The sequence below is a fragment of the Pygocentrus nattereri genome, chromosome 25 (assembly GCF_015220715.1).
Source record: "Pygocentrus nattereri isolate fPygNat1 chromosome 25, fPygNat1.pri, whole genome shotgun sequence".
Taxonomy (NCBI): Eukaryota; Metazoa; Chordata; class Actinopteri; order Characiformes; family Serrasalmidae; genus Pygocentrus; species Pygocentrus nattereri.
The window spans coordinates 4,794,323-4,807,712 of NC_051235.1; positions in this window are offsets into that span (position 1 = coordinate 4,794,323).

Here is a 13,390-nt window from a genome sequence, read left to right on the forward strand (position 1 = left end):
TTAAAGATCAAATTTACATGTTTGAGGTCTGAGGTTTGTAGAGGAGAGTGAATGACGAGGTGATGTATCATAGATTATATATATATCACTGTTGTCTGAAGAAAGCCTCATATCTCTAAAACGGTAACTTCACAGGAGAAGGGAAAAACTTACTTTAATTTTAATGGAAGTCAGTGGAACCAGAATTTTTAATTTTGGGCTGTTTCTTTTGGTCCATGCTTCATGAAATTTACACACAATATAAAGAACAATAAACGTTTTCAAATTACGTCAACAATATGCTATATGCTTATCCGAGCGAATTATTTTCACAAGAGACTCGTCCAACTGCCCGTGTGCTAAGGAACCTGACCAGGATAAAGCATGCCGATGGTACAGTCTGGCAAGGCCTGGCTGTTGCCGCGCTGCTGGAGTTGCTCAAGTATTACATCAAGACACCATTATAGCGCACAGCAATGAGCGGAACCATGTTCGTGTAGCTTGAAGTGCCTTCGTTCGTGTCCTTGTATAAAGTGTGCTTCTGGCCTAGACGATCACATTAGCCCTATCTTTGATAGATTGCCAGTTTGATCTGCGGTGATGCCACAGCCAGGGGTCTGAGAGCGCATGATTGGCCTCGTTCTCTTTGGGCAGGGAGGATGGGTCACTTAACAGAATTGTCAGTTAGTGTTCTCCTCCAAGCATGTTGAACTTTCCAGTGATGGAAATTTAAAAAGATGCAGTGGCGCTTCACTTGACTCAGAGAAAGCACGTATTCGCCTTCATCCTCCCAGCTTGGCGCCACTATGTGACAGAGGACAGCTAGCAAACAGGTGGAAGTGACCATGACCAAATCGGGAAGAAAACTGGGTAGAAAATGGACAACAGCAAAAAACTAAAGCCTCAACTTAAACTGCCTGTTCCTTTGTCCATGTTTATAGATAACATTGTCATACAGTGTCAGAAACCACATAAGCTTGGCTATTATAGATGCTTTCCTGTGGTGAGGCAGGTCTCTGATGATTGAGGCATACAGCTTGCACAATGCTCATACAAGCTTCTGGAAGACTGAGCAAAACTAAAGAATGTCAAACACTAAGGCCCAAACCTTTTTCCTCTTTTTACCCCTACCCTTTGTTTTCGAGTGCCTCCTTGCCCCTTGGAACTGAGTTATGAGGGGTAGTGGTTGAGATCTTCCCTCTGAAATGAGACCCTCTAATAAAAGAGCATCACTTCATTAACAGCTACTAGCGCCGCTCTGTAGGCGACCCTGCCCGTCTGCAGGGACAGCAGAGGAGGGGAAAGTTCAGCTCCTCACTGCTGGGCTTTAGTTACATTTAGGGATCATACGCCTTCAAAGAGGGGGGCAATTATTTATTATCACCCACCCTGATTCTTCAGTGATATGAAGCTGAAGTCGGATATTCCCCAGATTCTTGTTTGAATTTTCCTGTTCCACCTTAAATGGTGCTTCAGGCATCAGAACTGCCTTATTTAGCCTGCTATTTGAGATTTCTTATGTTTTTTATGATGAAAATGACCATAAAACACTGAAACCACATTAGCCTAAGATAAAACAGGGGTTATTGTGTTTTTTTAAATGAGGAAATTCTCACATTTGTGGGTTTCTTTAGTCACTCGCGCAGCCATCTTGCTGGTTTTTCTTTTTTTTTTTATATCACTCTGGACTCTCTGAAAAACCTCCGTTTGGAGGGCCATGTAGTCCCAACACTTCCCTCCACCCCTCTATCTCAATAAAAATTGGGACACCCTACCCATAGATGTGCAAATCAGAGGGCTAAGGGCTAAGTGGTAGGGGCAAGTGGTGAAATGGGATCGGGCCTAAATGTGTATTAAGAGCTTTAACATGCTTTCAGAGCATCTCCCAAGTGCACCAAAGGGGTATTTTTGAAAAGGCACCAACAGAAACGGCTCCTCTTCAGTGTCGTTTCCCACAGATCCCACTGTGGCTGAGCTCTCTGGGTTACCTCCTGAAATCCGCAGTCTGAAACACCCTCTTTTGGCATTTTCTATAGGCAGAGCAAAGCATTTTTGCTTTGGTGAAATTACCATCGATATTAAACATGGGGGAAAGTTCTTTGACAAAGAAAAGCTCAGGAAAAGCTGACCTGCCTACCTTCTGACTTAAACTTAATACGCCAGAATCTGCAAGCACACGAGTATCCTTAATGCAGACATGATGTCCTCAGATTTGAGAAGACTTGCACATCAAAAGGGAGGAATGCGTGCAGAGGTATAGGGGAGTGACTCAGGATGAAAAAAGAGAGACAGATGGGAGATAGGGGCAAATTTATTCGCAGAGATAGATGACTTTAACAGGTGTGCAGGGGCAGGGAAGAGCAACAGGCTTAAGGGGAAGGGAAGACTGCAGGTGTGTGTAGCTGAGATATGGCCTGATGTGTGTGTGTGGGTAGTGGAAAGGGGTCTGTGTTGGCTTAAGAGAAGGCCGATGTGATGTGGGGCGAGGATGCGGTACTGCAGTGCAGTGCAGTTGTGACATGTGTCAGTAAGATTAGTAAGCAAGTAAATAAGTAAACGTTACTTAAATAGCACTTTTTAATAGACTATACGAGATGATACAAATGTATGGATCATCTCTGGGACAAAATAGTTTAGCTGTATTTCTTTCGTGAAAAAAACAGGACTGGAGAAGTTTCTTGATGTGCATTGAAAAAATGTTCCGAGAACCAAATATAATGCCCAGATTTCTAGGAAAACAGAGATACCTGCAAGATGCACCTGCAAATTCCTAGGGATACTGTCAGGGCAACAAGCAGAGCCTCCGCCTTTTCTTTATTTAACTTTAACTTAAGTACTTTATGTCACAAGATGGCCATTCCTCAACAGAGAGATTTGAGAGAGATATAGCTGAGTCATCTGCATACTAGTGGAAAGAAATATTAAAACAGTGAATTCAAAAATCATGAAGCAGCATATAAAGTAAATAAAGCAGGGCCAAGAATGAACCCCTGGGGCACCCCACAGGTAAAATCAGCAATTGGGTAAAGCAAGGGGCAGTGGATGGGGCAATAAAGTGGAGGAGAAAAAAAATGGATGGGCAAAAACACTTTGGGGCAGAAGATCAGATAAATGAAGGGATAGTGGAGGAGCAATAGTGCGCAGAGTAGGTGTGTGGACTTGAGGACAGGTATGTAGTGTTGGTCTAGTTGCGTAGAAGAATGCACAGGTGTGTGTTAAGTGGTAATAGAAGAAAGAGCACCGAGTACTCCAGATTAAAGGAAAGTTTTTAAGGTCATTTTCAATAAGGCTGGATAGCAGATGAGTGTGCTGGACTTTAGAAATAGAAGAATACACTGAAGCAGAAGAGCATGTTTCTGTGCAGCCTGGCAACTTATCTTTGACCAGATGTGTGCCTGCGAGCGAAAACTGTCCCATCAGCATCTCCGCTACTCCTCCCCCCACTGCCCTTCATCTCACCTTCCTTTTCCTCAAAGTCTTTTAAATCTATCTTACTTATAAATTATTATATGAGCATAATTATAACTTATAAACACTTTTAGCTGCTGTCTAAAATCTGACTGTAGCCTGACAAAACTGTCTAAAATCTGACTGTAGCCAGACAAAATTCTGCAAAATCTGACTGACAAAATAGTCTAAAATCTGACTGTAGCCTGACAAAACGGTCTAAAATCTGACTGTAGCCTGACAAAATTCTGTAAAATCTGACTGACAAAATTGTCTAAAATCTGACTCTAGTCTGACAAAACTGTCTAAAATCTGGCTGTAGTTTGACAAAACTGTCTAAAATCTGACTGCAGCCTGAGAAAAATAGTCTAAAATCTGACTGTAGCCTGACGAAATTCTGTCTAAAATCTGACTGTAGCCTGACAAAACGGTCTAAAATCTGACTGACAAAATTCTGTCTAAAATCTGACTGACAAAATTCTGTCTAAAATCTGACTGACAAAATTCTGTCTAAAATCTGACTGCAGCCTGAGAAAAATAGTCTAAAATCTGACTGTAGCCTGACGAAATTCTGTCTAAAATCTGACTGTAGCCTGACAAAACGGTCTAAAATCTGACTGACAAAATTCTGTCTAAAATCTGACTGACAAAATTCTGTCTAAAATCTGGCTGTAGCCTGACAAAATTCTGTAAAATCTGACTGACAAAATTGTCTAAAATCTGACTGTAGCCTGACGAAATTCTGTCTAAAATCTGACTGTAGCCAGACAAAACTGTCTAAAATCTGACTGTAGCCAGACAAAATTGTCTAAAATCTCTTTTCACCAGAAAACAGCAAATTTTATGGTTGGAAATAAATGTGTTAGTGACACCTGGTGGTGACAACTGCCATTTCGAGTAGATTCTCACCTTCGATCACAGTAATTATTTGGTAAATGCAACAGAACCTTAAATTGAAACTAACAGATTATGTTAAATCTAAGCAAATATCTAATCTTAACCATAACTTCAACCCTAAGGTAATTCTAAAGCTGAGTTTCACCAGATATTTTAACAATTTAAGCAACTGTAGATAATCTATATGGGACTATTGAAATATTAAAGCAGCTAAGAAAAATATGTGCTGAGAAACATACAGCAGAGCCACAGATTCAACACAGAATCAAGATGGGAGCCACATTTTACAGAAAATCCCCATTTAGGAAATGTATCTTCCCAAAACATACTGTTCGTACAAAGAGGTGCATGCAAACCCTTAATTAGAGCAGCCTTTTATGTTGAGCCTATGCAGCAAATAGCAGCAGCGTAAAAGTTTAATTTCACTTTCACTGTTTTTTGCCACCGGCCATTACAGACCAGATTCTGCAGTCTGCATACTGCCAATGTTAGCAACTCTGGGTCTAAGCTAAACTGGGTCTATACCAAAACTAAATGTGATTCTCGAAAATCTCTGCTGACACATCCTGTGATACACAAAAAGGTTACAAACCTGATACATTTTGAGTAGATTTATTCACTGAATGTTACTGGATTCTCTGAATTATGACACAACTTCAGTGGTGTACCACAAGCATGTACAAAAAGTAGTGGGTTTAGTGGGCCATGCATGGTTGATAGGGTATTGCATGAAGCCCTGATCAACAACTGATTACTGTATGCATTTGTCCACTAATGATGCGGTGATTAACAGATGTTTCTTCCAAGTTGCAATAGCTACAACCAAAGCAGCTGCTCAGAAAAGCTGTTTAAAACTCCAAAACGCAACATCAGAGAAAGATTACAAACTCTAGCTCTTTAAAATTAAAACATTTGGTCGTGCTGGACTAAGTATAGAATTTTCAACATATGGAGTACGGGTGCAGCGATTATTCGCCTTAGTCGAATAAAATCAACGGACAACTTAGTTGGCAACTACTTTAGTAGTCGATTAGTTGGTGGCATCATTAGGTGTCTTTCTCATGCTCACTAGGAACGTTTTGACATTAGCGCTCACTGGAGAGTTAACCACAGCGCGATGGCAGCCTCAAGACCAAAATCCTCAAAAGCGTGGAGCTAAACTCAGAAAAAGGTGGTCGTTTGTGCTGTTTGTAAAGCCAACCTTAACTGGTGCAGGAGCGCATCCTCTATGCTGGAGCGTCTGAAGAGGAAACTCAATAGTGTGTAAAAATGGCACATTAGAAGTGCACTCATTAACGTAGTTTGCGAAGTGCAGAAATCAGTGGTTTGGGACACGGTGATAGTTGTGCTAGTGAGCTGGTTAGCTAATGTTAACCTCGTCCTAGTTCACGTTATCACGTTATATCTTTTATTGCTGCTACTTTGCACATCTATGGTTATAAATCTTCACTGATAGTTAGCAAATGCATAAAACAACCTCAAGCTAAATGTAAAAGCTAATAGCTACATTAGCGATTTACAATCCAAGTAATCGATTATTTGTTTCAGTAATCGATCAATTATTCCACTATCAAATTAGTCGTTTGTTGCAGTCCTAATATGGAGTAATAGATCTCTCACTGCTTTTAAAGCTGTTTGTCACAGATTTCAGTCTTTGGTACATAAGGGCTATAAGGGCTACCATGAATGAGAAAGTCTGTCCAAATAGGGCTCCTGCTTGGGTCTACCAACCCCAGAGTAAATCTTCTGAGTGTTAACATGGTGCACACTTCACAAAGATGCACTAGTGCACATTTACAGTTGAGAACTATCAAAAAATACTTCTGTTTTTAAAGTAGCCCATCTGTAGCAGTTGGATACTCATTTCAGTCTCTTGTATTCTCTACTCTGAATCAGCTACATCCTCTTCCTTCGGCAAGCTTGCGTTCTTTAGTTCAGAGATGAAGAATTAGTAGTAGTTTCCTCTGGTATGTTGCTCTAGCAATCATAGACAAATGATCCAGTCATTAATGGTGTTACCTCAGTTTAGGGGTTACACAGACTCTCTGACACCAAATAAGCAGTGTCAGACTGTAGTGCACAGGTTCTATTTATTCGCTTGAGTTTAACAAAAATACAACTTTGTCGGGAGGGGGGGGAACAAACAGCACCACAATCATGCTTATTGTGCATAACTGTGTTTCTCCTTTATGGTTACCTGGCTTGATGTAGGGGCGGGGACTTTGGAGTTACCATGAAGTAGAAGACTAGTCCTGAAGTACTTGATGCATCGCATCCTGAAATGATCATGAATTTGGGGCTGCCCAAATTCCTTCTTTGGGGCTGGCCTATCAGTTCTTCTCACTGACTCAATCTGTGCTGAGTTAGTTTGAAGGGTTTTATTTAAGTAGTTAGTATCAGCCTGCTGACTGCTTGAGGGGTTTGGGGTGGATGGTTGGTTGGTTGGTTGGTTACTGAAGACTATAGTGATCATAGCTAGTATATTGATAAATTGATCACTAGTCTATATCCTGGTTAGTATATCCTGTTGTGATTTGTGGGTGTGCTTGAAGAGGTGTGAGAGTGAACACAGAATATAAATAATTATATATTAAACTAGATAGATGGGTGTCAGGACTGATCTCTTGCTGTTATCCTTCTATCACACATCAGTCCTGACACCCATCTACACTGTCCATTGCTCTGGATGGTTGACCCAAGACTAGGTATGATCACTATAGCCTTCAGTAACTAACTAACCAACCCACCCCCCACCATCCACTAATCCAAACCCCTCAAGCAGTCAGCAGGCTGATACTAACTACTTAAATAAAACCCTTCAAACTAACTCAGCACAGATTGAGTCAGTGAGAAGAACTGATAGGCCAGCCCCAAAGAAGGAATTTGGGCAGCCCCAAATTCATGATCATTTCAGGATGCGATGCATCAAGTACTTCAGGACTAGTCTTCTACTTCATGGTAACTCCAAAGTCCCCGCCCCTACATCAAGCCAGGTAACCATAAAGGAGAAACACAGTTATGCACAATAAGCATGATTGTGGTGCTATTTGTTCCCCTGCCCCCATAGCACGCTCTTATTTCATTCAAGAATTCGAAGATTGTGTGTCTACTTAAAGAACATCGTTAGGTATGAAAAAACAACTTGTACTGGAGTGGTTTATCATGGTATTACTTTTCAACAATATAAAATTCTTATCTTTTTCTTTTAGAATGAAACAAATTGTAAAATGATATTTTTTTCAGATCTTGTGTGAATCTACTTTTTATTCACTCAGACGACTGGCAGCTGAAGCCCTCTGAAAATGTGTCAAATTATACATATGACAGATAAAAAATAAAACAATCTGTGGAAGCTACTTTTTGCCACCTTTTTCCATAAATGTTTGTTCAATCAACTATAACTTGCCACATGGCATCTACACGTGACAAAGAAGCTGCGATCTTCAATGGCATAAACCAGGACACTGCCATTCCCACAGCTTTTACATTCCAAGTTTTTTTCAAATCACTACAATTATTTTACATGTTAAAACATTTATGTTAGATACAGTCATTATGATTTTTATAATGCCATAATTAAATGACGAAGGTGGCTGTGTTCGACGTAATGTATGGTTTAACAAACAAGCGCGGATGTGACAAAACAAGTGAACTTTAACTAAAGGATTAATGAAACTGTCCTATGATGCTGAAACAAGTGGCAGCTGGACCAAACTAATTCAGCGTGGGCAAAGCATGTGTCCATGCACGGTCACCTTATTTATTTATAATTTGGGAATTTTTCAAACCACATCTTCATGTTTAATGTCACAAGCACGGGTTCAGATGTTTAGGTCTCAAATGCAAAATCAACATTTCAGTGATGAAGATTTGATGATAACAGTAGACTGTTCTGTACTCACATCCTCAGAAGACATGTCCTTCACCAAGTTTTGACTGTATTCTCTTTGAATGCTCTCGATGTGCTTTCAATCATTACATTCATTCAGTCAGGTCCAAAACAAAACCCATGTTGCGTACAGTTACTCATTTTCACCAAATGTTTCAGTGCAGCCTGGCAACTTATCTTTGACCAGATGTGTGCCTGCGAGCGAAAACTTTCCATCAGCATCTCCGCTACTCCTCCTCCCACTGCCCTTCATCTCACTTCCCTTTTCCTCAAAGTCTTTTAAATCTATCTTACTTATAAATTATTATATGCGCATAATTATAACTTATAAACACTTTTAGCTGCTGTCTAAAATCTGACTGTAGCCTGACAAAATTCTCTCTAAAATCTGACAGTAGACTGTCAAGATTTTGTCTAAAATCTGATTGTAGCCTGAGAAAAAATGGTCTAAAATCTAATTGTAGCCTGACAACATTCTGTCTAAAATCTGACTGGAGCCTGACAAAATTCTGTCCCTATCCAATTTTAGCCCAATGAAATATGTCTAAACCCAACTGTAGCCTGACAAATTTCCATCCAATGGCAATCATAACCTAAGAAAATATTAAGTTAATTAAATATTAATATTAACCTAAGACAAAATTCTGTTTTTACAATGCGTTGTTTAATGTTGATATTGTGAACCTCAGTCAACCTCGCAGCCTCAGCACAAGTGACATCAGTGTGCCAGATTAAAAATAGTTTAAGTTAATAAAAATATTGAACAACAAATATATGAGAATTATTGACTGAATATGGATAGTCAGTGTTCAGTGTTTTTCCCAGTTTGCACAAACATTTCAATATTTCAAGTAGCACAAAATCAGAACTGCTAGGGTCCATTATGATTGACATCGAAGCATCTGGAGAGTGTGACCAAATACGTAATTCATGTTTGTGTTTAGACTTCACAATTACCACATTTCAGAGTGGTCTGCACTGGCTTTTAGATGTCAAATGTGCAGATTCCTAGATGTCATGAAGGGGTGAAGGGGTCAACGATGAAGTCAGAATTTTCACGAAAGCGGCAATAGTCTCTTAAAGTCGTATGAGCCTTGCTAACATCAGTGTACAGGTTCACACCCTGTTGATGATCTTTATTTACATAATTTGTTTATTTCTGAGGTCTAGTGGATTGCTTGGAATTATAAGGGAAAAAGTCCCATCTAAATGCAGGGTAATAAGAAGACAGTATCTAGAGCAGGAACATTCGTCCGTGACCAGACCCTCAACCATATAAACCCATGAATCTGTGAAAGCTCTTAGTCCTGTGTGTGTGTGTATGTTGGTGGGTGGTCTGGCAAAGCCTCCTGGGTTTCTTCTGGCCTCAGTTGCCCCCTCCTTCTCCACTAGTTTAAGCAGTCATCAGGGAACCGCGGCCGCTCTAACATCCAGTTCGGATTTTATCATGCGATGTGAAAGCGTCTCCGGTGTAAAAGCTTGGCAAACCACAAAGGCCTGGCTTCTGACAGCGTCTGAAAACACAGATCCTGTCTGAACGCTTTGAAGCATCTGTTCTCACAGCTCTGAAAGAGAGATGAAGGCAGGGTGAAGATGATGAGGAGATGAAAGGTTGGAAAGGGTGGTTTTGTATGAGGGGGATCACATGCAAGTTCATGTTTCGTAGTCAGTTGACAAAGGCTCTGCCTGCATTCCTCTCCCTCAGCTCTTGAGAAGAGCCACTGGTCAGAGATATAGTGGAGAAACACCACATATACTTTACCCAAGTGGAAAAAACATACGTACATATATTTTTTACATCCAAAAATATGTGCAATATGTGCCAATATATCTGATGTCTCAGTGTCAATATTCCAAATGCAGAAAAAATGCAAAATTTATGCGCAATATATTCCAATGTGTGTGATGCCTTAGCTCCAAAATTATACATATACGTACATATATTCCTGCACATCCAAAATATGTGTCGATGTATTTGTTGTCTTAGCACAAATTTAGAAAAATATGTTTTTTACATCCAAAATATGCACCAATATATTCGATGTCTTAGCACAAAAATTCCAAATTCAGAAAAACATATGTGAATATATTTCTTCTCATCCAAAATATATTTGCTATATTTCACAATATATGTGATGTTCTAGCAGAAACAATCCAAATGTAAAAATATGTATGTACATACACTCACCGGCCAGTTTATTAGGTACACTAGTAAAAGGTTGGACCCCTTTTGCCTTCAGACCTGCCTTAATTCTTCATGGCAGACTTTCAACAAGGTGCTGGAAACGTTCCTCAGAGATTCTGGTTGGTTATTTGAGTTCCTGCTGCCTTTCTATCATCTGGAACCAGTCTGCCCATTCTCCTCTGACCTCTCACATCAACAAGGCATTTTCGTCCACACGACTGACCGCTCACTGGATATTTCCTCTTTTTCGGGCCGTTCTCTGTGAACCCTAGAGATGGTTGTGTGTGAAAATCCCAGCAGATCAGCAGTTCCTGAAATACTCAGACCAGCCCGTCTGGCACCAACAACCACGCCACGTTCAAAGCCCCTTAAATCCCCTTTCTTCCCCGTTCTGATGCTCGGTCTGCACTTCAGCAAGTCGTCTTGACCACCTCTACATGCCTACATGCAGTGAGCTGCGGCCGTGTGATTGGCTGATCAGCTATTTGTGTTAACAAGCAACTGAACAAGTGTACCTAATAAAGTGGCTGGTGAGTGTAGTTCTTCACTTTCAAAATACATGTGCAATTTTCCACAATATATGCGATGTCTCAGCACAAAAGTTCCAACTGTCAAAAAGCATATGTAGATATAGTTCTTCACTTCCAAAATACATGTGCATGTTCTAGCAGAAATATTCCAAATGTAGAAAATATATGTAAATATATTCCTACATATCCAAAATGTACCAATACATTTGCTGTAAAATGTACATTTGTAGAAAAATACACATAGATATGTTTTCACATCCAAAATATATTTGCAGTATTTCAAATATAAGTGCAATCTGTCTTTGCACAAAAATTCCAATTGTCAAAAAATATATGTAGATAAAGGTCACCTTCAAAATACATGTGCAATATTTCACAATACATGTGATGTCCTAGCAGAAGCATTCTATATATGCTATTGCTATTCCACGAGTTTTAAATGAGCAGGTAAACCATTACTAACAGGGAGTCTACTAACACGTAGATAGACCAAATAAACTAATGGCTTGGCAGAAAATCTAATTAATTCTAACAATTAAAAAAATCTAACAATTTTCCTCTTTTCCCAACATCAGCTAAGACGTATAGTGTTTGAAGTTTGCTCCTTTGGTTTTGCACTGGAGCTACAAGGCTAATGGGATGGAAGTTATACCCCACAAGTCAGCTTTCTCAAAACTGCATTACTAAAATTATCACACATTTGCTTAGCTGTTGTAACCTCGAACAGGCTTGTTTGTTTTTGGACCCTGTGACGTACTGTTATTTATAAAAAATAGACAATATGAACAAAAAAAAGACTTCATGACTGCTGCTGTTCCCTGTTGGAACACGATCTTGTATCTCCATTTTTGTAGCTTTTTTACATAAATTAATAATGTCAGCCTTTTATATTGCGTAAAACAATCATGAGCAATGGACCAATAGAAAGTGTCCAAAATGGTCCAGATTGCTTGGAATAAGATCTCTTTACATTACACTATGTGGCCAAAAGTATGTGAACACCTGGCCATCACATCTATATGACATTTTTGGACATCCCATTGTAAAACCATGGACATTAGCATAGAATTGGCAGCTGTAATAGCCTCCACTCTTCTAGATGGTTCCATTTCATAATAACAGCACTTACTGTTGGCAGGGGCGGATTTAGCCAATCTAAATATTTCACAAACTGACTTGTGGCAATGTTGGCCTTCTATAACACTGGCATGTTACTGTTCAGGTCTTCAGTCCAACCCCTTCTACTGCCAGTGTTTGTCTCTGGAGACTACAATGGTTGATGGTTGGAATGCTTGATTTTATATACGATATATATATAGTGTGGCTGAAACAGCTGAAAACAATAATATGGAGGTGTGTCCACATACTTTTGGCCATACAGTGGGCAATAAAAGTGTCCAGAAGTGGTTGTAGTATGATTCTGCAACTATAGTGGAGGAGAGGGCTATGAGAACTTGGGCTGGCTATGTTCCTGTACAGAGGGCAGGACCCCTCCAGAGATAGGACTGAGAGATAGAGGGGGTGCGAAAACTTTGTCACAGGTACCTGAAGGTAGAACTGGAGATTTATAGGAAGTTAGATAGGAAGTAGGAGGACCTTTAGGCATGGTCCTCCTCCCAAGCCGTAATTACTTCATAACTCTATTTGGATCGTCCGTTGAACCATCGCTTCTACCATCATCAAATTCATCCATCCGTCTGGCCATCGGTCCGTCAGACTGTACAGTGGTTCTGCAGATTCTCTCAGCATCTGTCAGTACATGTTACAGTAGAGCAGGTCAGAAGGCCCGTGACTCTTCAGAGTCACTGCAGTGAATGGCGGGTGGGATTGCTCCGGGGCTGGGCTGGTACGTGCATCTCCAGCATATACAGCCCCATCTTAAAGGCTTATGTTTTTATGGCCAGCTGTTAAACCGGGGGTTACCCGGGGGTCGCCAACCCGTCGAATACCTGGCCTCTACTGCTAATCCCGCTCACCTGCACTGCTGGGACTCTGGGGTTCGAAGAATTTGGCTAGTCGCTGAGGTGTGCACCTGTAACTCGGAGCAAGGGCAAGAGGTAAGGAACTCTGTTCAAGTGCACACAATACTGTTTAAGCCTGAGTGGTTATTCACTTCTAATGCTGTGGAAGGCAGGGCCTTTTTCAGACACCTGAGCCCAAACTCTGAGAGATCAGTACAAGCTAGAAAACTGAAACTTCTTCCAAACTACCCTTTGAGGCCTCGAAACACCTCTCAATAGATTTCATATATATTATTTGACTTGTCGCTCATTCAAACAAAGAGAAGTTCTGTTGCCATTAGAAGAGTAAACATGCAATCCATACCACATCTGTGTTTAGAAGTACATGAAGGGATATTTCATGAATTGGAGCACTGCTTTTGCCATATTTTGTTTCGACATCAGAATTTTAGACTTCAAACAAAATAATGTTGTAAGTATATAACTGCATATCCGTAGGAAA